Source organism: Athene noctua, chromosome 11 (assembly GCF_965140245.1).
Source record: "Athene noctua chromosome 11, bAthNoc1.hap1.1, whole genome shotgun sequence".
Classification (NCBI taxonomy): Eukaryota; Metazoa; Chordata; class Aves; order Strigiformes; family Strigidae; genus Athene; species Athene noctua.
In genome coordinates, this window is record NC_134047.1 from 19,940,264 (window position 1) to 19,966,851 (window position 26,588).

The 26,588-nt window shown below is 36.0% G+C and overlaps 1 protein-coding gene across 3 annotated transcripts in view; it reads right to left on the minus strand.

Annotated features, from left to right (window-relative positions):
* The window catches only part of PCDH11X (protocadherin 11 X-linked), a 507,363-nt gene that overhangs the window by 10,860 nt on the left and 469,915 nt on the right, over positions 1-26,588 (minus strand). The window lies entirely within an intron of this gene.

The following is a 26,588-nucleotide window of genomic DNA, read 5'->3' on the forward strand; positions in this document are numbered from 1 at the left end:
AACACTACTTCCAAAATAGAAAATAATATTTCTAAATCCTTATCACTCACGTGTGTATATACATATATAAAAACTAGTTTTATGCTGTCTTAAATGTCCTAAAACATTACTTAATATATGAGATGTAGGAGATCTGTGAAGAATAGTGTATCTCATATAAATTTCTAGAGATTAAATTTCAAATGCTTAGTAAAAGTTGCTCTTAAATGTGCAAGTGGAAGTCATCCCTTAGTGTCAGACAAGCTCTGCTCTGCTCTGCCTGTTACTTCTTTGGGAATTAACACCCTTTGGCTACTTCCACCCAAGAAGCTACTTTTGTCTACACTAAATGGCATTAGAAAAAAATTTTAAAATACCGTAAAATAAAACCAACAAGATAAAAACTGGGATAGAAATAACTGATTATATATTTTTTTCATTATCATAATGCAGGCATATTCTTAAATAAGTTATCTAGTCAAATGTTAAAACAGTGAGGGCTAATCGTCAGAAAAATCAACCAATTCAAGGTAACTGTACACTCTGAAATACCATTTATATCTCCTTTTGTGATCAAATCATTACTCAGATACCTCATAAGGAATGTATATGAGGATCCATCACCACCAATTAAACAGGCGTGTATTTCCTTAAACTCATTTATTTATTAACTCCAGAGTCAGTTCAACACAGTATGCTCTTTCATTTAATTCAACATTGAGGAAAGTCTTTTGCACGTGGGTTTGCTGGGGAATTAAAGAGTGTATCAATACTATTTTAAGAGGAATTGACCATGTTAAAGGATAAAACAAAATGAGACAAAAGAGTGGAAATGTGGCCATTACTATACTTTTCCCATAGAAGCAGAAAAAAATGCATTAAAACAATACAGAGAGCTTAAAGTTTTCTCTGTACAAAAGGTTGTTTGTCTGAAACTATAAAATAAGCAGTCTTCAAAATGCAGCTCTGTATATATAGCTCATCCTTAGAGAAAGAAATTAACTTAGCAGTAATTTCTACTGATATTTCCTAACATCTGTTCTCTCTTCTTCCAACATAACTAGAGGTTGCTTACTTTCATTTACATGTGCATTCAAATATATATATTAAGTTTTAAAATGAAAAAAAATCTTGCTTACAATTTCTACAGCATAAGTATACATAATATAATATACTTGGTCTTACAGGTTAAGTTTTAAATAAAACTGTGTGTATGTTTGTGTGAAGGAGAGGTAGTTTACTGATTTTAGTATAAATCACTAAATGTCTTGAAAGGGTGAAGATTCATAAAGAGAACCAAGAATCACTGAATCTACATAAACTCATTTGGTGTGGAAACAGCAGAAAATAAATTTCTTAAGCTCAGGCTGTGGATATTGCAATCAAAAAATCAATTACCTTTTGTGGTTCTCTGGCTAGAGAACAAAGATCTGGGCTTGGAGATAGGAAAAAGGATGAACTTCAAAAAGATAAGAAAGGAACAGAATTTCTAGATGGAATAAGGTCAGTAGCATTTACTCTTGATAACAGACCTACATGAAAATATTAGTATACTCTCATACTACTCTAATAATGAATTCTAACACTTCTGACAATAATCAGATCAGGTGAGTCATCCTCAGCAGAATGCAGAACACAGGCAGGCTGATGAAGAAGGGGACAAACAGAAGGTCATTTTCAGTGATGTTTGAGATACCTCACATACAGCAACTCTTTCAAGGGATAGGTGTGGGATAAAAGACCTACTGTTCTGCTTCAAATATCTGTATTTACACCCTTTATTCACTGCAATGAGAGCATCTTGTTGTATCTGCATGCCAAATGGGGCTGTTTTCTTTTTATTGACTTTACAGAAAAAATATCAGAAATTTGATCTGAAGTAGAATAACAAGAAATTCTTTTATATTAAGTAATTGAACAACTGTGGGCAATTGTTCATCGTTCAGACACTTTAATGAAATGTTAATTTTCAGAAGGAAATCATAAAACCACCAAATGCTAAGCTAGTAAACATATCTTTCCTGTGATAACTTAAGAGCTAGACAATAAAGATGTTCTGAAATTGTGTTTTCATCAGATATACACAAATAGAAATTTAAAGTCAAAGGTAACTAGAGCAGCAAACAAAATAAGCCTACAACAGTCTAAAAATATTCAATGGCTTCTATGCTGTATCTCCAATTGCATTTTAAGAAAAGAAATAAAAAGCATTTTTATTATTTGTTTTTTTTAAATGAATACCTGATTTATTTTGCAAATACTTCTAAACATTTTTGTAACATTCACCTATGCTGATCTCTAAGTAACACAGTAATCTTAGCTGAGTGATGATAGAGATTACATTTGATTGGAATATCAAGAATATTGAATCTATTTATTCCAGTTGAATATATAAAGGAAGGTCACTGTAGATTTTTTTGACAAAACCATTTTCTATCACAAATGTAGTTTCAAAGTTCAACTGTTTTGTGACAGTGTTTACTGAAATGACGTTTTGGAATATAAAGTATGGAAACTAATAGTTTCCATTTTCTATATTAATTTTATTTTCTTTTAGATTTTAAAAATATGATAATCCTTAGTATTTTAACATTATGAAGAAATGACATTATTGAAAGGAAATGTTCTCATTTGTCCAAAGCTTCTCCCCAGGTTTTCCTTTTCACAATAAATTTCAACTTTGGATTATGATTCTGAAAAACAACACTGCTTACATTTCACAGCATCTGCAACATGGGCTAACATAAACCCACAACCATTTCCCTTTTCTAAAGTCCTGCGTTTACCTTATTATTATGACAGAAGATCAAGACTTGTGCTCCACCTAAAAATTGAAAATCCTGAATTATGAGTAATAGAAATAACTACCTCAGGGTCAAGAGGACACACTTTTAAAATCCCCTAAAGTGTCCAGTAGCATGTTGGCTCTGTTGTGCTTATTAGATTCCTTAATGACAATCTACAACCTTGTGGAAGGACGGACTGGAGGAGTAAAACTTTGACATTTCATATCTCCACAGGACAAAAGGATTCCCCTCCTGCAGCTTTTGTCCTCCCCAAGAGGACACTCTCCTCCATATGGCTGCAGCTCAGGTGGGTTTTTCTCTTGGAAAACCCTCTGAACCACAGACTCCTTGATGACTAGACAGCATTTTCTAACCAATTTTTCACAGCAGTTTCCTGTCATTATCAGTTCGTCAATCTGCCACAGACTACCCTGAGCGGAACCAAGCAGATACTCATCCCTTTGATAAAGTCCCCCAAAAGCGTGAATACACGGAAAGGGCCATGTTTGATTAACAACTTTGTGATTGCTGTAAAAATGAAATTTGAAAAGTAATAATTACATTTGTAATTACTTAGGTCTAAATCTCTTCTGTTTCCTACTCCCTCTATTACTGGGCAGCTGGAGCAATGACTCATTAATAATAATAAAGTCATTTAACCCTGCAGGCACATTACAAGGAGAAAGATGTCATTTGTCACCAACGCAAATAGAACAATCACTGAAGGATACAGAAAGACCACTATTTCATAGTTATTGCAAATGATAAAAGGGACATTTTGCACTCATTCTCACCATGACATCCCAATCTGCTTTTTAATTATCAGCAAACATAAGGGGATAGCATACAACATATGAGGGACTACTAATAATGTATTGTCCTGCGGTGATATTTCCATAATCACTTTAAATCTACCCTATACATATGTACTAGTTAAAGCTTTCAGCTCATGAAATCATACCCCCTAGTAAGGAATGAATTATCCTGTGCAGATTGAGCACACAAAAGCAACTCTTTCCCAGAGTCTGAGGGTCTGATAGCTGACGTATGTATTGCCATTACTTTAAGTGATAAGGTTTGGCATTCTGTTGCAATTATGGGGTTGAATACAGTATAACTTAAAAATAAGTACATTTGCACATTTGTATTTTGGGGTCAGGAACTTTACAGTTGTAATTCTCACTATCAATAATTCAGCCATGGAATTCTGCAAGTCACTTAACTTTCCAGTGCTTTTCAGTATTGTTCTGTACTTCACTACTATAAGAACTCTGTGAGAAGCATTCTATATTAGATTCATAGGGAACTCAAGTAAGTAATTTGGAATTTACTGGATTTTAAAAAAGAATTACTGATATAACTGCCCGTCTATGAAGTAAACTTCTGAGGAAAAGACTATTCTTTCCCTAAATTATTTATTCAGGACACATGAAACCTTGAGGAAAAATATGGAGAGAAATTTCTACTATGGTATTAGCATGAAAACAAATGAAAGAAAGTTTCATGTAAATAAAAATCACCATAATCTCAGTTTCAAAGTTGTCAAGCTAGAACTTCAAATTCTTCTTTGCTTTATCATCAGCACTTATTTAACCATCAGGCATGTAGAAAGACTAGGGAAAAAAAATCTTACAATATGAAGTTATAAACTGTTATTGTGTGCAGTAGAAAGGAGGCAACCTAAGCTCCTAAATCTGTTTATATTTTCCCCAGGTACCACAATAGGCTATATAAAACATGCTTTAAAAAAAGTTAAATAAGTAGTGTTAAGAAATAAGACACATCAGGAACGAGTAAAATGCACAGAGTAAAATGCATATTTTCACTCTTAAGACAGTGACAACACAGAAAAGCTTATGCATGGAGTGAAATGTTTTGTCAAATTGAAAAATGGAAATAATATGAACACTACAATTTTCACATCAATTTGAGGTAAAATGTTTTGAATTACAGTCATTTTAATCTTGTTTTATAAAGAAAATTACTTCAAATGGGTGATAATTTAAAACAGCATAATCCAAACTTCATTGTGCTCCAGTCAGGCATAGAAGCGTGGCTTTGACTGATTTGGAGCAATCTTTGCACATTAGCTTAGAGCCTCATTTGGAATAGACATTTGAAAGAAGAAAAAGGATGCCTGACTAGAGTTTCCATCATTTACCTATGAGTTCAAAACTACTTACTGTGATGGCTACAACCTCCTAATTGGGCCTTTATAGTCATTGCTAGCGCCTTCAGAAATTTGGGCACCATTCCAATCAGGCAATACTTTCACCGTTAGTCCTTTAAAAATTCAGTTGTGGCCAGTTTCTCCACTGAAGCTTTGCTGTTTGATTGGAAGTTTCTTCTATCACTTCACATAAGCATTTTCCAACTATTAAGAAGTTTTTTGCATCAAGGAGTTTTGCTAATAGGGCAGAAATATATATATAAAATAAACTTTTGCCTTTACCTTTGCTGAAAGAAAAAAATTATCAGAAAATATGCTATTTGATTTTGATACTCAGTTTCCCTTGAACAACCTCCAACAGTGACTTTCAGATTTTCTTCAATATTCCTTTCTGTTTTCCTAAGTAATTTTCATTTGAAATATAAAAATATTCTAATGTTAGCTAGTAGCATTAGTAAACTTGTAGTTTCCTTCTCTAAACCAGATGATTCTCTCAGCACCTGGACAACTGACACATCACGACAGATCAACATTTTACACAATTTCTTATAGAACAGTATTTCTCAAAGCATACAAAATTAAAACAAACAAACAAACAAACAAACCAGTGTTAGGGAACAGTCATAGCTGTAATTATTCTGGAAGATTTTAGGGTCAGTAATATGTAATATATTTCAGCCAAGAAAATGGGAGTTAGGAACTGCTGACAGACTTTTCAGTCCATTTCAATAGCTGTCAGGAGAGGTTCTGTGACTGCAACATGAGGATTATGCTTGAAAAAAGGGAGTGAATTTATTATTATTATTATTCTAATTTAATGAATTATTTTGAGCACAACAAATATAAAGCTGTGGGGGTATAAAGTTAAACTTCATGAGGCATCCAATTGTTCAGGAAATTAATTTTCATTACTTCAAAGATAGAAATGTTTTAAAATAGGAATTAAAAAAATCGGTTGACCTTTAGAGTATGCTTTTATAAACTTAATTATATAAACACCTTCTTCTTACAACCACACACTGTCTATGTATGTCTATACTGAGTATTCTGAAGGGAGATATATTTGACAAGCTTCAAATTTCCCAGAGTAGGTGTTAAGTTTTGACTCAGCCCTATTTGAGTAACAAGATGTCCTAGCATAAAACAATAATTTGTGTTCTTATACATTTAATAGACCATAATTATCCTTGAAAAAGAAGTAGTGTTCACTCCTGTTTGATAAGCTTTGGCATGAGTGTACTGAGGCTATTAAAAATCTAACATATATTATTAAATGAGGTTAAAAACTAGCATTCAGATTTGTCAAGGAATTTATCACTTTCTCTAGTATTTAAGCATCAATCAGCCATTTCTCTATTGCATATGATAGAGGATCCCTTAGAAACAGATTTAACACTCGGTTCTCAGTCACTGAAGCATAGCATCCAGCTCTTTTGAAAGTCTGTTTCAAACTACTTTGGAAATCCTGGACATACAGGCACATGTTAAAGTTAACCAAATAAGATGAAATCACAACAGTTCTTGTTAGAAATGTAAGTTCATATACTACCTTGATCTCTAGTTTATAAGATCAAATCCACAAAAGCCCCAAATTTATGTTTATTTTTTCATAAGTCTGCAGTAAGTGCTGCTCTGGCAGATGCATACAGAAAGCCATGTTTGGCACACAGATTTCTTTTTAAGAGTGTACAAACCTGAATTTCTGAAGCTGGTGTTCCTTAAGCTTCAGTGGAGTACATTTGACAACCATCTTTTCTACAGTTAGTATGGATGGCAGGAGTTCATACTCTGTATTCCAAAAGGTTGCTTTAAAATCTTTCTATGGTTTTTAATTAACCATAGGATATAAAAGGACCTAAGTGAAAAGCTACCAGTCAATTGCTGACTAAGTGTTCACCAGCCTGTTATTGAACCTATTTCATCTATTTATTCCTTAATTCATCCATAGTCTCCAAGAGATGTCATTAATATGCTCAAAGTTAATTTATTACTCTCTATTGCTTCTATTCAAACTCATGTTAACAGAATAAATTCATCAAAAATGATCAGACTTGAAAAGGCAGATTTGGATTCTGACAGAGAATAATTTATCATGGCTGGGAAAAAGCCTCCCACCAACTGGGCTGTTCGAATGCTGGGAGATGAAATTGTAATGACTGCAGAACTTCTGCAGAAAAGGACATTAAAGTCTCAAGGGGAAAACAAACAACAACAAAAAAAACCCACCCAGATTCTAACTCCCAAAATATGTAGGTTCCTGACACTGACTCTTTTTTTATTTTCACCCTCACAGGTCCTTTCTCTCACCGTCTGTGCTGCCTTGAGGCAGAAGTAATCATTAAGGCTCTGCTTGACATCATTTGCATACCACAGAGCCTAGAGAGATGGAGGGGCACCATCACACAAGTACAAGGAGTGACAGTGACATTCAAAGCTGTACAGAAATGGTACTGATACTCAGAGGGTCACAAACTGTTAATTAACAGATCCAGGCAGCAAAGGGCTTCATTGTACTGCTGCATAAAGTAACACTAACTTATTTTATTTACGATTTGTTGTAATTATCCCTTCTATAACAGTAATTAATAGATTTTGGGTAATCTACTACTCTAAGTATTATATCACACTGTCTATGTATCTACTAATTATCTGAATTCCAGGAACAGCTGGATATAACAGCATTTCTAACATGTTTCAGATGTTATTACAATGGGGGAAAAAATAAAATCATGGGGTTTTTGCCATTAGAAGTCCATTATACAGTAGCATTGGAAAGCATTGTGATACTATCATAAATGTGGTACCACTGTAATTGTAATATGGGTTGTGGAGATTTATTTTAAAGCCTGGAAACATTTGATTAATCCCTGCATTATAGCCAATATTCCAGCTGTTATTGTTTTACCCAGTTATTGCTTTATCCCCAACTGCAGCATAAGGAGAATTTCCCCTCCCCTATACTAGAAGCTGCTGTATGCTGGACGTGGCCACTTCCCTAAGGGACTGTTGGTCCATTTATCCATCACTTCATTACTTGTATTCTAATTCTGTACATACCAGAGACATTTCCCTGCTCTTAGTCTTGTTACACTGAGTAATTACGCACCTTCAAGACTTGAGTAACTAAATTTACCCAGGAAAGTGGGGAAAAAGAAACCCAACAGTGAGTAGTCCAGACCTGCCCAAGAAATACAAAACTCACTTGACTCTGCCTAGATATTTTACAGAGGATCTTAAATATGAGTATAATCATAAATATCAGTGCTCCAATATGTGTAAATATGTAGGCTTATCAAGCTGACTCTATCAGAACATACATCCTGGCTCCCTTTCCCCCCTTCCTTCTATCATATTCCAGACCCCAACAGAATTGTGCTGCCAACTGCACTGCTATCAATATTTGGTATTTCTAACACAAGTTCTGTACTTACTTTATTATATTAATGCCCTGAATCTAAGAAATTTGGTGAGGTGAATATGCCAAGTATCTAAGCAGTACATTATGTCACACTGAAGAACCACTACACTAAAAAAGAGTTAACATTTCCTAGTGAAGCACTGAAAAGTTAGGAAGTGCAAATTCTGCAATATTAATTCATCTCCCTTGTGTAAATATGTTTTGATGCAAACTTTAATTAAATTATCATATACTATTTTTCTCATAGGACCCTTGGGCCCAATTCAGAGAGTAAGTAGTTATTCAATATTACTCTTTATCTACTCTAATCAGCATGTGGCCAGACACCTTTTTAATTAATACTTTCAAAAGCTTGTGTTGAATGCAGATTTATTCATTTCCTTGTGTACCTTTTTGTTGTTTTCATAGTACAATCAGCTTCATGAACATGAATAATATCCCACTTGCATTATGTGCTTTATTGAAGTCATTTACATCTGGGAAACTGAGGCATAAAGAAATTAAGCAAAATGATGCAGTCTGCATTATTTCTGGGTGCCCAAACTGAAATAGCTTAAACCAGATTTTTGCACACTTAAGCATTTGATATTATACTAAGCCTCCAAAGTATATTTGTTGGAGTAGTGAATGATGCCCTTGGCACACAAAGAAACCTGAAGGGCACAACATATTAGCAAAAATTCAGTTTTCTCTCTTCACCAAAGAGCTGTGTTGTACATTTCAAAATGCACAACAAAAAAACAGATATATTAATGCTTTATCTTTCATGATCATTAGCAAATCTAACCAAATACAACATCAGAAACCCATAAATACACTTTAAATAGTCCGCCACTGATGAAGAGCTCATTATTTTAATAAACCACTAAAAATCTCAGGATTGTATGTGCTTTGATGATTTGATATGGTATCAAATTTTTCCAAAAGATATATCTTAAAATTTATCATTAACTCTAATTTAATAAAATCTCACAATTTCACACAATTTTACATGGTAAACCAATTTCTAGAAATTCCTTGAAGTGCTTTTCAGAATTAAACTTTAATTCTTTTATAAAATAGATTGGACTATAGTTACAACTATTCCCATTGTAAAATCTTTATGATTTTGTATGTAAATTAAAAGAAAATTAGGACATATGCAATTAAAAATAGACACACACATCAGTATTTCTCAGAACTACTGTGTTATTATCTCTCACTGATGAATATTTTATTTTGAAGTTTTTTTTTCCTGTATGCTTCTGACATATGTTGTAACCTTCCTAACCACTATAGAAAGGCTACTGTTTCTATGCAACGAAGTTAAATACTTATTTCCTTAGGGAACAAGCCAAACACAAAGAAAGATAATGAAGAGAAGGGAAGGAGACATATGCAGAAGAAAGCATAAAATACTTTTGATAGCAGGAAGTCTGCTCTCCCTTCCTAGTTCCAATACAATCATCATCTATGGAAAAGTAAATCTTACAAATTGTTATCATACAGATGGCAGAAAGTTAAGAATTAATTCAGAAGGGCTATGTACAGCTATGTACAGTAACAGAGAGGTCTATTCTGCAGTCAGCACAATATGCTCAGTTCAATTAGTTATACCCAAGTCAGCTCAGGCATAACTACCATTATGGCTACAGCAACAGGGAGCTCAGGGTAGCAACTGTGCAGCTTTTCTGTGACTATGTAGAAGCATTCATACACTCGTGTTACTGCAATGCAACACCAGAATTTCCTTGGATAAGGTTGCACCCCTTTCTGCTAGAAAGGCTATGCTGCAGATGCAGAGAAACTAAGAAGCATATGTAAAAGGATTAGAGTTTGCTATTTCATGTTAGTATAGATTATATCAGTGTAATTGTGTAACAGAGTGTGTAAATGGGCTTGAGGACAGCTACAAAAGAGGAGAGAAGGGGTATATAACTCTTACCATATAACAAAAGAGCTTCACATTTAGACCCTATACTTATGTCAACTTGAAGAACCCAAGTTCTGAACTAGTCATATTTTTGTAATCCAAAGAAAAGAAGAAAAATAGCAGATATGCCTAGCTTTCCTTTCATGGAAGAAAAAAGAGAAGTGGAGAAGGCAAGACATACTCTAAAGGAGTTCTGGTCTATCAGGTTTTAATTCCAGACTTTTCATTGCAAGGTTTTGTCATAACAAGCAACAATCTGCTGGCCACCACACTGGTCTGTTCAGAAAACTCTATTTTCTAATTTGAGGCTTAATTAACCACTAGAAAGGCCATTTGTGCAAAGATTTTTAGATACAATCGGTTTTCAGAAATTCCGCAGTAAGCATCCTGAATGTAAGCTTCTCTCTTCCTCCACAAAAAAAAGAACTGTTACAAAATATTCACAATTTAAACACAGAGAAAGTTAGGACACATAACTTTTGCTGGTCCTGCCAACTAGCCTGCAATGGTAATGAACACATGTAGACATGCCAAAAAAAAAGAAAATAAGTATTAAAAAATAAAAAATTGCTTGATGACATAGTTTCAGGTATGTATTCAAATCAAAGTTAATGGCTGCAATATTTCAGTTAAATAAAAGAATCTTACAAGAAATTCCTGAAAATGAATATAAATATATGATGTAGCCTAAGAGTACAAATAACTGTGAAATGATATATTAAAGGAAAAATGAGCTGTTCTAATAACTACCTTTCAGTCTGTCCATTGACCCTGTATGATGTTGAAATATTACATGTTCATATACTGCTAACCACGTGATTCATTACTTTCTGCTCTGAAATATATACCATTTTCTGTCACTCACCAGTCATGTATTGTTCATCACAGATCCATTTTTTCCTGACTTATTTTATGCATCATTCTACCTCATCATATTAACAAAAATGGATGAAGTGAAACATTTGGCTTGCTGAAGAGGGGGCACGAAAAGTATTGCTTAAATTCAGATTTTAAAATGGCCCTGAAACCTTGAATGTGATTGTGTGAGCTCTTAAGAAATGTTACTTTCTGTAAATTATCGGCCTAGGGTTCTTCATCTCCTGAAGAATTATCTTCTTTTATATTAGTTACTGCTTTAGCTTGTCCATCAAAAAGAACTAAAGAAAGGAATAAAAAACCACAGGGTGCCTAAAATCTATCTAGTATGAGGCAAAAAGTTTCATCAACCTCCTTTAAGCAAAGACATGATCTTTTTATTTCTTCCGCTTCATAACAAAGCTAGCTAATACACTGAGAAATCTTCATTATATTCTCAACAGACAAGCTTTTATGAACCTGATAATACTAAAATATTACCTTGCTAAATGGTACGCCATTACCATAGCACCACATTAAATCTCCTACATTAGCATGTTATTTCCATGCTAAATGATCAATATGAAATTACTGATCATGCTAAACGACTAGCGAAGTAGATCTTCTCAGAGAACATACTTGATTTCCAGTCTGCCAAATGTGGCCGCCTTCTCATACATTAGACAAAACCCAACAGAAGTAATCTTTATATCCAAAGAATTCAAACTACTCATACTTTTCTAAAATTGGGTCAGAATCTCAGATCCTGAAACATATTTGAATTCAAGTGCTTCTGTACATGAATCCCAGTGACAGTTCATGCCAATCATTGTGTGGAACTCCTGTCATAAAACATGTTGAATAACTCACAAATTATGTTGGGAAAGAAGAAAAAGGTGAAATTAAAAAAACCCCTTGAAATCAGTGTCTTGAATTTTGCCTTTTTTTTTTTTTTTTTTTTTTTTTTTTTTTTTTTTTTTTTTTTTTAGTACAGACAGCTGAGATGATTAACAGAAAGTTGCTTTAGGTATGTACATCATGTTATCATAGTTTTGAGAAGATCAGTAAGGATTGCTGGAGATTCTGGTGACAAGATGCAAGAAGAATGGATAAAGGAATAAAAATAAACCCATGGGAAGTGATGGGGATGTTTCAGTTAGCTTATTTTACTGATGATGTTATGGCAAGTGAGCCTGCGATATGCAAGAGAAAAATCTGAGTATTCAGGAGTCTATTTAAAGTGAAGATTTTTCAGACTACTTCTCATAAATCCAGCAGAATTGATAAAGAATTATATTTATTTCATTTTTATTTCTAAGGAAGATGAAATGTTATATTAAGAGTTGACTGATTACAAAATGTACAGCAATACAAAAAAGTTGTACACAGAATGGAAAGATTTCAGTTCACTAAAGATTCAATATTTGTCTAATTTTTTTTATTTTTTTTTTAAGGTCTTCTTTCCCTTTCTTTCCCCTGCCTCCCTCCCTCCTTCCCAAATAATCTATGTGCAGCTGGGCCCTTCTGTTTAGTCAGTAGCCAATTACAACTTCTCAGACACAGTATTTCATCCCAAGGTAATTTGGTAATCTTACACTGATTAATTAAACTAGGGTCTCTAAACAAACTGTTATAACTCCTATATCCAGAGCTTGCATATCTAATCCAGATAACAGGATAAGCAACATGATTGTCAAAGTTCATGAAGAAATGAAAACAAGAACACTCTGTATTCATTCTTCTTTGTAGAGTTCCTAAACAAAGAATAAGTTGTACTTCTAGGTAGAAAATCTAATCTGCATTTAAATAGAATTTCTCCAAATAATAAACAAAAGCCTGAAGCAACATTTTTACAGCAAGTCTTGCTGCTAGTTCACAACCTAATCCTTCTATCTCTATCTGTAATCCCTTCTACCCTTGTATATTCATTTTCTTACCAGTTTATCAAGACATCTTGGCAGTTTGAGCTCACAGTAACACCACTAACTTTGCACTTCCTCAAGTTTCTTCAAAGCTGAGCTAAAACTTTGGGTGTTCAGCAACTCAAGGCAAACTCAGATAGAATCACCTTTATTAAAACAAGGCGAAGTTATTAATCCAAAGAGTGAGAAGAACAACAGATCGAAGGGACGGCCTTTGCACATGAAACACTAAGTACAACAGAACGGTTTCCAGAGTATGGCTACAGCATATGATGTGATGTTACCGAAAAGCTCTGATGCATTTGAAGTTGGTGTTCTCTCTGAGCTCTAAACAGCTGCTCATGCAGATCCTATGGGGAACTACACATCTCCCATGTGATCCAAAATAACCAGAATGCCACAGCAGATGTCCCTGAAATCAGCAAGCACATGCTGATTAACATGGTTAACAGCTAGCAATGGTGAAAATGAGCCTTTTGGAAACCTCAACATGGGCCACATTCTTATTCTCTTTTTCTGACCATGACTTTGCTTCCCTTTCAGGCTCTAGAGTAGCACCTATGCCCACCTAAAGAAATATAAACCAGTGGCAGCGTAGAATTTGCCAGATGAGAGGTTTAGGTTTAGAATAGGAGGATGCTAAATGCTAGAGATTACTTTTAAAAATCTGTTGAAATAGAGAGAAATTCAATTCTCAGATACTACTTTGCTACTCAAGCAGAGTACTTTATTCTTCTGTTTGAAGGCAACAGATCTGATTCTGCTTAAAGTGCCCACCTGTCCTACTGCTTGCTCTCTGAAAGTAGTATTTACATATTCCACTGCAGAAATTAAAAGATAAGCTGAAAAAAAAAAAAAAAGAGGGCTCTATCCTAAATTTAAAAACAATTAAGAAAGTCATTATTAAATGAAAAGATGCCTCAGAGGATAAAGTGGAAGGATAGAATTAGCACTCTAGATGAGATTTACCAAATTCTCAGATATAAAGAAAGCTGGTACCACATGAGCAATAATTAATTTAATTCAGACAGCTCTGCTTTAATAAAGGTCATTTCTAATTAGATAAATGCCCACTAGATTTTGTCTACCTGATTCCCACTTTAGTCCTAACATTGCCAGACCATCAGCACATCATCCTTGAAAATATTTTCTCATTCTACAGCCCAACAAATTTGACCTATAACTCTATTGCATTATTAGATGTTGCTCGAAGCTGGCTTGTTCTTTAAAGGGCCAAGGAGACTTGCCTGTCTTTGAACAACTATAGTTTGCAGGCACAGTGATTCATCTTGTTTACAGGACTCAACAATATAGAATATTTTTTTCTGAAAACAGACTTCTAACTCATAATTTCTGAAAGACTTTTTTTGGATTTCATGAAAGAGCGATAACTTAGGAATCGGTTCACCTCCAGCCTGTAGCATTTATTCACATTCGGGGAAGAAAGGCAACAATGTTAAGAATTCTATAAAAGGACTTGATAAGGTCCTTTGGCAAGCAGGAAAAAAACCAAACACAATTACTCTCTCAAGGAAACATTCTCTTTATGAAACCAAGCTTTGTGCCAATAAATATTTCCAATTTTAAGTAGAAGACTCTTGGTCTTCAAGGTGGGAGACAGTCACTGCATAAATTGGGTGTTAAACTGAAGGAGAAAACGGTTCTAGACAGGAAATAAACTGAATAAAAGAAAAAAAAACTTTCTAATTTACAATTAATGATAGCAAATTAAAGAAAGAAAAGGATATATAACATACTTAATTATTGATGGATTAATAATATATTAGTGACAATATAATAAACTTTGCATCACTAGAATGCCATGTACCCAGAAACTATAAACTGTTTTGCAAAATATATAGGGAATATTTTAGCTATGGCCAGAGGCTTAATGTTTCACCATTCCACAAAAAAAACATGTAGGCATCCAGAGGGAAAAAAAAAATCACATGTAAAAGACAATCAAATCACAGCAAGACTAATTAAAATACTATTTTATGTCATTTGTACAGCCAACTATGGAGATTATTATTGTAAGCAGTATTACAAAAGGTCATGTTTCCTCGCCTAGCTGGCAGATATGGGGATACTATAGAGAACTTAATCAAAGCTTTGTGCAATGGGTTTAAAAGCTAGTTACAGGATGAACCTTGGCTCCTCTGATGAGCAACAAGTCACGATGACGTGAAAGAGAAGAAAAACTTTAGGTAGTCCCTCAATTCTCATCTGGTCAGGGTTATACTAGACAGAGAATTAGCAACCTATATCTCAAGGTACTTAAAGAAGAATATGTGAGGTTAGGAGAAGAGATATCTGATATCTGCCCCTTTTCCATTTTTGTGGAAACTGTATTTTTACGCTACATTTGCTATGTTTTGGCACCAGAGACATCCAAAGACACACAAGAATTCTCATGTTTCTTAAACCTAAGCAACAAGATAACTTTGAGAAAATCAAATTCAAAGATCAAGCAAAATGTCCCATTTGGAGAACATTTTATAGACCCGCATTCATCTGTACCTTTGTAAGTTTTACATCTTCAGGACTCATACTTTGAAGATTTTATCTCAATCCACACAGGCAGAAGTTTCTTTTCAATAAAAAAGTCCTTCCAGATTCTCAGAAAGCTGAGATCCTGACCAAGTACCATGAAAACAAAAGGAGGAAACCACTAAACAGAACTGTGAATCAGCAATTCAGAGAAATTACAAAATTGTGAGTACAAAAGCTTCTGGCCTACCTATAAGAATGTTTAAATTCTCTAAATTATAATCTCTTAGGAAACAAGTTTACCCACATAATACTCTATTTGAACAATGTTTCCTGTAGATATTGTGTTATTTTTAGTGAAAAAAAAATCACAGTATTATCAGGTTCTCCTTAAGGAGACATACAATACAAATAATGACATTCATAAAGTCAATTACAAGTCAAAAGTAAATAAGTGTTGAACTGAAGTAATTAAACTATGCAATATAAATGATTAATCCATTAGAGTTCACGGCAAAGGTAAGACGCTGATCTTGCATGCACAGTGCCCCTAATGGAGAATAGATCTAAAAAACCCTCTAATTAGGTGGAATTAAGTGGTCACCTCTCTTAATTAGAAGGAAGACAGAATTCAAATTTAGAGAGGAAAATCTCATGTTTAATACAGGAAGGCAGCTCTCCCTTCCCTGTGGCTCTGTCACGCCCCCAAAGTTGATCTCTCCTTGGTGCCACATGCCCGGCTGGCCCAGGCACGCTCCTTCCAGCAGAGACTGGCCCAGAGCTCAGAGCTCTGGCTGCTGCCTCCCCTTCAGCCAGAGGAAAGGCTCACTGCTGAAAATGTAGTGCCAGCTCGCCCCAACCTTACTTTAAGGAACTGAACACGCTGATTTCTTACCAAATTACTGACAGTTCAGCCAGAGGAATGAGATGGAAATGAAAAGGTGTAATCTGTAACTACTGGGTCAGTGACCACTCCAATAAAACAAGTATATTGCTGTATTCCTTAGACTAGGTATTAGCAAACCTGCATCTCCCCTTCACGCAGTTAAATTTTACCTTGAGTGACTGGTATTTGCTAAAGATTCAAAGATCAGGGGAGAGCATTCTGGAGCCAGGTAACAGAAAAAAGAGAGCAGGCTGTATTAGACTGTACTACCCCAGGACCCGTGCCCAAACTATTAGCATATCTCCATGTTAGCATTTTCTTGGCAGTGGGAGCCAGAATTTTAGACTTCCACCAAATGAAAGAAGCTTCTATTTTTGAGGAACACAACTAAAAATTTACCAGTCACCTCTGATCACTTTTTTTTTTTAAAAAAATTCAGTTTGTTGTTAACATAAATCACATTTCCACTACAGTCTTCCTAGTACACATGTGGATACCATAGCAACTATCAAAACGTACAAATCCTATGCTCATAAAACACACAACTGAGTGATGAAAGGATTGCTATCTGTAAATCCACAGATCTGCAATCACCCCTCAGCTACGGCTTAATAGTGTAAGTAATTGTAGTATGGCTTTTTTTATATAAAAATACAGCAACAACAACAGAAAATCAAATATTACCTTTCCATTTGAGCTCTATCAAGATATCCAGCAGTACAAGTCTCTTAAGAAACCGATTAATTAATTACATTACCTTCAGCGTTAGTGAATAACTGTCAGGAAGCAGACTTAAAACTTGGATTCTCTTTTAATTTATATTATTTATGGGCATAAGTGAGGTTTTCAGGTCACCTAATACAAAATAAATAGGACTGTGAATGCTATAAGACAAGTAGATTTAAAACAGATGTAGATTTAAATTGAACAGATAATAAAAATAAAAGAATTGCTTGAAAACAAACCAACCAACCTGGCAACCAGAGTAAACACAAGACTGAGAGGAGGAACACAAGGCCAAGGTGCAGAGGAAAGTAGAACTACTCCGATCCCTGGCAGCCCACAGCCATATGCCTGAGTTAGCTGGGACAAACCAGGGTGTAAGGTGCTAAAATATATCTCTGCACTAATTTTTCAGACTCATCTCACATCCCTTTGAAACCGACTTAGTCACAAAAAGAGCATACTTTAGAAGAATTTGTACTGAATATAAGCTTGTTTTTAAAAACAGGTACTTCTGTTTTAAAAGAGGTGAAAGTATACAGAACAAGTTATATTCAGAACTATTCTTGTTTTGCCTGAACTGCCTTTTTTCCTCTGTCCAAACTAATTAAAAAATGTTCAGAAGAATGAGATTTCCTCAGCTTTCTTACCATGGGCAGGGATTTGTTTCTGGGTTACAGGATTGCAGAGGTATTATTCAGATAATAAAAAAGAAGGCCAGAGATTTGTAAACAATGGAAAAACAGCTTAACCATTTGATCTGTGCTTTCCTAATGGTCACTGTGATAGAGCTTATTTTGTTATTATATTTCGTTCTTCCAGAAATATCAGGAAAAAAAAAAGTTCATCTTACCCTTGAAAAATATTTTGGTTCATTTTAACAAAACTGAAGACTTTCTGAGCATTTATATACTTAGATCTGTATTCCACAGGACTCAAGTGTTCCTGAACAGCTGAAGCCCCGAAGAAGAATCCCTTGGCCATATATTCCCTTTATAAATTCCCAGATGACACAGTTTACAATACTCCACTCAACTCCTGACTTTCATTTACAAAGCTCAGAACTCATAGACAATGCTCTGCTATTATGTTGGCCAAAGGATACCCATTTGATTAAGGCTAGTCCTTTATTCTTCAAATTTAAACAGAGTAGGAGTTAATTGCTTTCTCTTCTCTTTCTCCTCACTATTCCAGTTTTTTGGTTTCACTGCAAGCTACTGTCATATAATATTTAGCTAGAAATGAGCTAAAAAAGTAAAGATTATCTTCAGGGTGGGAATATATAGATTACATACAGAAGTAGATGGAAAGCTACAGAATTCATTCGTTTGCAAAGGGCTGGTAAAATTGCATTTGAAATAACTGAAAGCACGGAAGAACATCTATGTATTTAAATACCACTGTGATTAGTGCTTTCGGAAAAGAGAAGAGCCCCTTAAACCTATCTTTTCCTGTTTGAAATTTTAAAATATTTTTGCATGTGCTACAGGCTTACTTGTTCAGTTCAGTTCATATAAACACCAGTTGCTGCTTGCAAATGCATACATATGATACTTCAGCCGTAAATCTGCTGTGCATTCACCTGTAAGCCAGGGGCAATTAAAGAAGTAATAACTCAGGTAATAGTATTTTATTATTGCAGGGCTGAAGTAATGAAAATCATCAAGAATCTAATTAATGTTTTTGTTATCATGTGCATGACAACTGCCATTCATCACAACGTTATCAATAGTAATACATAAGTACATGGAATGGTTTGGATTGGAAGGGACCTTAAAGACCTTCTAGTCCCAACCCCCTGCCATGGGCAGGGCCACCTTCCACTAGCCCAGGTTGCCCAAAGCCCCGTCCAACCTGGCCTTGAACCCTTCCAGGGAGGGGGCAGCCACAGCTTCTCTGGGCAACCTGTGCCAGGGCCTCACCACCCTCACAGGGAAGAATTTCTTCCTTAGATCCAATCTACATGTGCCCTCTGTCAGTTTAAAACCATTAGCCCTCATCCCATCCCTTCACTCCCTCATAATAAGTCCCTCCCCAGCTTTCCTGCAGCCCCTTCAAGTACTGTGAGGCCTCTCTAAGCTCTCCCTGGAGCCTTCTCTTCTCCAGCTGAACACCCCCAGCTCTCTCAGCCTGTCCTCACAGGGGGGTGCTCCAGCCCCCTGAGCATCTTCAGGGCCTCCTCTGGACTCACTCGAGCATGTCCGTGTCCTTCTGACGTTTGGGGCCCCAGAGCTGGACACAGCACTGCAGGGGGGTATCTCTGAGAGCAGAGTAGAGGGGGAGAATCCCCTCCCTTGCCCTGCTGGCCACACTGCTCTTGATGCAGCCCAGGACACGGTTGGCTTTCTTGGCTGCGAGCACACATTGCTTAGTCATGTTGAATTTCCTGTCAACCAACACCTCTAAATCCTTCTCTGCAGAGCTGCTCTCAATCCATGCTCCACCCAACCTGTATTTGTGCTTGGGATTTCTTCCACCCATGTGCAGGACCTTGCCCTTGGACTCCATGAGGTTCACACGGTCCCACCTCTCCAGCCTGTCCAGGTCCCTCTGGATGGCCCATCCCTTCCCTCCAGCGCACTGACTGTACCACACAGCTTGGTGTTGTCAGTGAACTTGCTGAAGGTGCCTCGATCCTGCTGTCTGTGTCACCAACAAAGATGTTAAACAGCGCTGGTCCCAGTACCGACCCCTGAGGTATGCCACGTGGTAGACCCCACGTGATTACATGTTTGAGATAAACCTGCCTGGAACTGAGCTGTTGCCAAATACCTTGGCCATGCCCTGGCACACTCCTCCTCCACCCAGGGTGTTGAACTGCGAAGACAACAGTCACCCTTCCTGTTTGTTGCTCAGACACAAAAAATAGCAGAAAGTACCAATACAGTGAACTGTGAGCAAACAAACCAGATCACATCCGTCATAAAGAGTTACAGGGGATTCGCCTGGCATGTCAGAAGAATGGTTACTGCATTAACCAGCAACTGCAGTGAGTAGTGATTATCATTGCACTGTAGGGAATCACAGCTGTGTTCTCTTGCTAGTGTAGCACTCACAGCCATGGACTAAATTGAAATTAGTATTGGAAATGCTGACTCAGATGTATCTAGAATGAACTAGCCATACAAAAGCATAAAATGGCTGTCTTTTTTTTCCTTATGTGACGGATAATGGCAAACCCATCTGTGTTCATTATCTTGAAAACTCTTTCAATCCTTCCATTTGGCCGTGTCTTTGCAGTTTTTTCTTTGCTTTAAATTTCTGGGAACCTTAAAAAAAAAAACCAACAAACAACCAAAACCTGCATGACTGAAGATTATCAAATTATTTTTGAGAACTTCCATTGACATGAGATATTAAGATGTTAGTAACGAATTGTTAGAAAAGTATTACTCACACAGACATGCCTGCACACATATATATTCTTTTGCTATTATGTAACTTGAATTTTCAGGGACCCTGAGAAATTCAGGAACCCTAGAGTAACAGTGTTTGCATAACCAAAAATATATTAAGGCAATCTTGAACCTGGCAAAAACCGAGTAAGACATGGTTCAAAATAATGTTAGTCTGTTACTGAGGAAAAACGTATAATGATGGATGGTTCACAGATAACCATGTTATGAGAACATATATGATCCACAAGGTGAACAGGTTATCTGAAAAAATATGATTTGATGGATGTCCAGAGAATGGATACATTAGCAAATTTTAAAAAGAAACCAACCCAAACCACAAAAACCAAACAACAACCAACCAAAAAAAAAAAAAAAAAAAAAAAAATCCCAACAAACCCAAAGCAGAAACCCTCTGTGGGAATTAACCCAGTACAGGAATCGCACAAATAAAATGTGCAGAAACAAAGCTGACCATAACTAATAGCACAAGTGAAAGCACATCTAAATACTGAAACAAAATTTAGTAAGCTGTACACATTCCCCTTTTCTTCAGAGTTGGGTGAAACAGAATTCATTACTCTGACAGCCTGTACTGCACTGCTTCTTTATATATAAATTACTGTCGTCTTATCATTAAAAGGAACTGTATCTTAGGATCTTGTTTAAGGTTATTGGCATTGTCTTTGATTGGTTTGGTTATCTTTGAGGACTGACTGCAGCACTACACAATGAAAACGGTAGTGAAAATAGGAGCTGTTTTCATTAAAGTCATAATACCTTATTATATATTAAAATACATTCTGCTATGGCAGAGTCTGCCAAATGTAATAATTAGGTGCCATGCCCCTATAAAAATATAAGCAATATGACAGTCATTAATGAAGAAAGAATTGAAGGCTAAGTGAAAAATAATTAATCAATGTAACTGCTAGAGATTCAACAGAGGAATCCCAATTTCTACTCTAAATACACTTCTGATGGAATTTGCCTAAGGTCTCAGATCACTTGTAGATGAGACTTTCCGTTTTCTGAACTGTAGAGTTCGGACATTCTGAAAAGATCTAAGTTAGTTCTAATTAATACTATAACACGAACAGCAAATTCACATGTTTGGCCTGAACTTTAAGACACTCATTGCAATCTCCTTGAAGACGTGACATTATGAGAACCCCTCACCAATTAGCTCACATAACAGAAAATAAAATTGAGTTTACCCTTTAGTAAGACAGAGTTCACGGTCTTTAGGTTCTGAAAGTAGAAATTGGAGCTGAAAAGAGGCCAAATTGCTGTAACATTTAACCAATTTGGATCAGACGGACTGAAGTCTACAGTCACAATGAACTAAGTGAAATATAAAGGAAACTCAATTCTCCCATTTTGTTCTACTGAAAAATGGGTTCCTGGTAAAGCACAGTTAATCACAGCGAGGAAATGACATGTCATAGTCATGGCACAATTGTGACAGCGGTGCTGCTGCTAATTTATGAACTCTGTGACCATTTGTGATTCTCTTCTGCATGTACCAAATCAAAGGCTGATGGCCACGGTATTCCAGGTTTGTATATGATTTGGCTTCGACAGCCAGATTGTGCAGCATAACCTTATAGGATAAAGATATCTATTATACTTACCATTTTGAAAGTCTGGGAACCGACATTTTAGGATAACTGAACTAGGTTTTATTGCATGGCTTAAGTGTGGTGGGGAACCCTTTCACCTTTTTTTTTTTTTGAGTGATTTCAAAAGTAATAAAAATTGCCCTTCCTTGCAAAAAGCACACCAAGAAATATCACCTAGAGAACAATAATTTTTGATTGATTTGGAACACATTTTGCCTTAATAATGTTTTTATTTTACATTTGCTCTCTAGGAAGCTGGTTACTAAAGAACGGAAAGGGACACTGCTGAACAAAAAAGTTTCTTGAAAAGTTATTTCAAGCAGATGAATCTAGGCAATGGAGGTCTATTTGCTACTTCATATACTGGCTAATGAGAAAAGGTGTTCCAACTTTTAAATCCAATTCCACTTCAGCTGACCTACAGTTCTATTCATACAGAGGTAATGGGAAAGGTAACAATTCCCACCTGACCCAAAGTTTCAAGACTAATAAATTTCAAAGCATTATTCTTCTGTAGGTTGAGTAATCAAGAGTATTTCTGAGAAACTGAGAACAATAAATGTATTTCTGCTGATCTATCCCTCCTGTCTGATGAAAATAGGTACAGAAATTCATACTATCAATGAATTTTGTGGCCTGGGAACCACAGTGACATGATCCAAGAGGCTAAATTTCATTGTTAATGAGAATGATTAGGTAACATTCCCCACTTGGTAGCTTACGTTCCAAGCAGAACCATCCCAGTTTCTGCTTGAGGAAAACAAAAGCCATTCTTCAACATGGTTGTAAGAACTTTATAAAAAAGTCATTCCAACACAAAAGTACCAATGTGTAACACTGATCACATAAAATTACATCGGGGCTATAGTGGGCATTCTGTGACTTAGACGGTGCCTTAATAAGCAGGAGGAATAATAATCGTGTTTGTTGAAGATGTAAAATAATTTTGAAGAAACTGAAATTGTTGCCTCTGTATGTGGTGGGCCTAAATGATATTTAAGTGGCTATTATTCCACTTTGGAAATCTGTTCTGCTTTGTGTTCTACTGAATTAGATCAAGAATAAATTTGGATGATGTTAAAGTGCCAGCTCCATCAGTGGGAGTGGAACAGAGATCACACTCAAGTCACAGGAATAAAAAGGAATGATTAAATGAGGTCTACGTGCTTTTTGTAAGATGTACAGCTGGAGGCTCTTTTATGTGAATCGAGTTCAAAGCTACCTTGTAAGAGTACATTAAAAATAAAATAGCACCAAGAAAAGATATGAAAGGGCAGAATTTTTTTACCCTGAAAGTTTCTGCTTTTTGTGGTAAATTACAGATAACACTCATCAGCAGTACTTAAGCCCACTTCTCTTCCAAGAGCTTGACAGTGGCAGCCAGGAATGTGGTGACAGTCCAGCTTCTTTAAGTGATAAAGAGACAGCCTAGGAACACCCAAGTGACAGGAAGATATTCTTAAAGATACAATGATTGTAGGGACAAATCTCTACGTGCAGAAGACATCTACTGCACATATTCTAAAGACAACCTTTCAACTCAGAGGAGACACTAAACTGTACTTTCTAATCTCAAACACTGACTTTACAGATTGATATTCATAAATTTATGTACACCAGTACTTACCGTTGCTGCATACAAACCAATACTATATGTGTGCACTGAAGGAAGTGAAGGTACTCTGCCTTTATTAGAGTAAATATATTTGGTATGCAATCCTTAGTTTTTTTTAAAGTGTCTGATTTTATCCAAATGCCTACACATTTATGAAGACAAAACCCCAGAGGTGGAGTTAAGTTTTATACTTGTAATGGGAGTCATTGCTGAGATTTTTCAGCCACTTTACTGTCTTAAACAGACATTTAATGTTAATTTCATGCCAATATATTTGCTGCATAACATATCTGTGAACCACCTGGATGTTTCAAATCTCTTCCCTCTCCCTCTTTCCACTAACTTGCTTTCTCATTACAGAGCTATACCTCTTCAAGGATGTACCTGTAGCAAAGTTGCCAGTAGAGGCAGCTTCAGGTGAGGGGAGTCACCTCTTCTGCTCTGTTTCAGTGTAGTACTGCAAGTATCCTCCTCTCTTACCCATTCCTGTGTCAGCTTCCCATCCACCTTGTCCATGGAGTTCCTCTGCTCTGTGCCCCACCGATGGGAAGAGGAAGGTGCGTGAAGCTAGGGAAAGGGAAGGGGGCCAGGCCACCCCCAGATCTCCATTTCCGCTGCCAGGTGAGTTGGGAGTTAGACCAGATTCTGAATTCCAGTGTAAAGAAGGCACGAAGATATGCTGTTATACATGTGCCTACCACCTCTACTATGATTTGGTATGACATGCATATGGTTCTGAAAGTATCACATACAGAAGAACAGCAGAGGATGTTTATTATTGTGATAGACTGACAGCGTTGATATATCATCACCTATCAACATCAGATATTAGAGACAAACTTCAGCCCACTGACTTCCAGACTGAAAAATCTTGATTTTGCTAATAGTTGGGAAATGTAGATCTCATACTGACTTCGGCTGAAACAATGAAACAGAGAGTTTGCTGATTGAACAGATGCATAATGTCATGCATGTCCATACCCTTATTTTTAGGCAGATGTTAATATCTGCTGATATACAGCCAACAGAATATTAAATCCAAGAATTTTATACAAATATATACGGGTTTCGATTTTTAGGTGAAGAAAAATGATTTTAAAATTGGTTATTTATACCTACCAAAGTGGATAAAGTTGGGCTTATAGTGAAAAGGTAAATTTTCAGAAATAATGAAGTCTTGATGATGGCTGTCAGATGGTTTCAAGAGATCCAGCGTGTTACTTGGTATGTTTTACTAACAAATGCACAATATGAGTGTTTATACTTTATCAACTAGCACAATGATAACTCCATTCTTAATAGCATGAAATTTGCTAATTTGGAATTAAAGTTAAATTGAAATTAATCAAAGATTTCAAGTAATTGCAAAGTGGTCAAACTATCTTATCATGGATCACAGCCTGTAAAACTTTTGATGAACAACAAGTTATAATGTCTTTTCAGTGAAAAAAAAAAAAAAAAAATGACCCTGTGTGTTATTACTTTACACAGATTTAGTGCTTTATCTAAAAATGGAAGGTAAAGGGTTGTTAAAGCACTAGCAGCCTGAATTTTTATGATGACAATTCAGAATTTTCAGCGTCTGAGTCAATTCAAACTGAAAAGCAATTTTACTCCTACATTTACCTTCAAAAGGTATTCTACAATAGTAACTTTCAATTTGTAAGCCAATGTGAACCCGTTATTACTTACAAAGCATCTCAGCATTTTCTTTAACCCTTCAGTGCACTAAAGAATTGGTACCTTTTAATACATTATCTATGGATCTAAGTTAGGATGTCACCATGACTCCATTTTGGAGAACTAGACCTGTGGAAACAGCATCCTGCCTGAAGTTGCTGGGTCCAGGAGTCCCTTACCTCGTGTTCTGCAGGGAAAGGGACAGCAGTATCAAATGGGGATTTGTTTTCCCTTTTGCTGTGGACTGACAGCTCACATCCCCAGCTGTGAAACTGGGGTAAGAACTTGATGAAACAAGGATGGAGAAATCTTCCCATACATAGAGCAGGAAGAAAGCTGTACTATGTACCACTCCCTGCCAGCGCTAACTTTTGCCATGCTCCTTCCCAACAGGAGAAAAATATAAGAAACTCTTCACTATTTTATATTTTCCTGATCTTAATTCTATTTGTGAAAGATTGCACCTTTTTGCACAAAGGTTCAGCATTTCTTGAAAATCTTTTCCACCTCCTGATCTCCTACATATAATAACCTCTGTGCAAAAGACTCCCATGTATGGAAATTAAGCTTGTGATCTTCTAGATCTTTTGATGCTTTTTTGTGGCACCTAAGTAAGACTGCACACAATATAAATACAGGACATATGCCCCAATATTAAGCTATTTACTCTTGAACAATAATAAAACATCAAACTAGTCGTCTGCTATGTTTTTAGATTACTTCACTATTCTTTATAATTTATTAATAACTATGGATTGGGGGGGAGTGGAGAACAATGTAGAGGCTAGGAGTACTTACAAAACAGTTCCATTTGTCACTTTTTCTAAACTCCATGAACTTGAAGGCAATTTCCAAAAGAATTTTCTCCCTTACAAGTTAAATCCTTTTTCTCCTCCTCCTGTTCCACTGCTGTTAACAAAAAGCAGCTCATAAATCAAACTTTAATCAAGCTGAAAATCCCAATTTTATTTCTTCACTTCCCTAGGGGGGTCAGAGCATTTTGCAGAATCTTTTATTTTCTGAACTTCTCCACTTCAGAACTTCTGTTTGCTGCTTGCTTTCTCTCCTAATAAAATTACTTTCATTTAGGATTACCACCCTCCTCTCCTTCCTGACATTGCACTTGCTTCTTCAG